The sequence below is a fragment of the Zingiber officinale genome, chromosome 9A (genome assembly GCF_018446385.1).
Source record: "Zingiber officinale cultivar Zhangliang chromosome 9A, Zo_v1.1, whole genome shotgun sequence".
Taxonomy (NCBI): domain Eukaryota; kingdom Viridiplantae; phylum Streptophyta; class Magnoliopsida; order Zingiberales; family Zingiberaceae; genus Zingiber; species Zingiber officinale.
Window position 1 is genome coordinate 49711336 of NC_056002.1, and position 853 is coordinate 49712188.

Genomic DNA, 853 nt, shown 5'->3' on the forward strand with positions numbered 1-853 from the left:
TTCACGAATACATACTATGACATTTACCGTGTTAGACTTTGTTCCCATATTTTCTAGCTTCTTAGTAAGAGAATCCAGCTTTGCAGTCATTAGAGTAACTGCATCCACATCAAATTTTCCTGATACTTTTGTTGGGTTTAAATAAGAATAGCCTCCACTTCTCTCTATTAACCATTGATGATGATTCTGTGCTACACTTTCAATGATCTCTTCTGCCTCTTCTAAACGCTTGTTCATAAGTGCCCCTCCAGCAGCCGAATCTAGGGGCACCTTAGTATGGTAATTAATGTCGTTATAAAATGTGTGCAACACTAACCATTTCTCTAATCCATGATGTGGGCATTGTCTGAGCATATTATTGTATCTATCCCACACTTCAAATAAAGATTTTGAGTCGGATTGTTTGAAGCTTGCAATAAAATTTCTCATATGAGTTGTCTTGCTAGGAGGATAGAACTTGTCTATGATTTGTTGTTTACATTGTTCCCAAGTGGTAATTGTTGGATCGATGAGTTTTGATAGAGGGGGGGGGGGGGGGGGGAATAGTGATTTAAAAAAATGAGTAAGAGTACGCAGTGGAAAGGAATAAACAAAAAGACAGAGCAATGCTAACACAAGTTGTTTTACTTGGTTCGGAGCCTTCGGTGACTCCTACTCCAAGGCCTGCACTCATTGAGTGCTTTCGTTGGGCAATCACTAATAATTCGAAGAATAATTATAGAATTGAAGTACAGGAATTATGTATAGAAAACAAAACCGACAATAAAAAAGATAGGAAAAAGAAACAACACTTTATCGGAAAGTTTTTGCAGCGTCGCAGGAGCACAGGAGAGCAGATTGTAAGTTGTGTAGT

General features: G+C 38.2%; 1 non-coding gene across 1 annotated transcript; it reads left to right on the forward strand.

Moving 5' to 3' along the window:
• The first annotated feature begins 325 nt into the window (after nt 1-325).
• LOC122022148 lies at nt 326-432 on the forward strand. The gene has a single exon (XR_006122877.1). It is a non-coding gene; the product is annotated as a small nucleolar RNA R71 (small nucleolar RNA).
• Nucleotides 433-853: the final 421 nt, after the last annotated feature.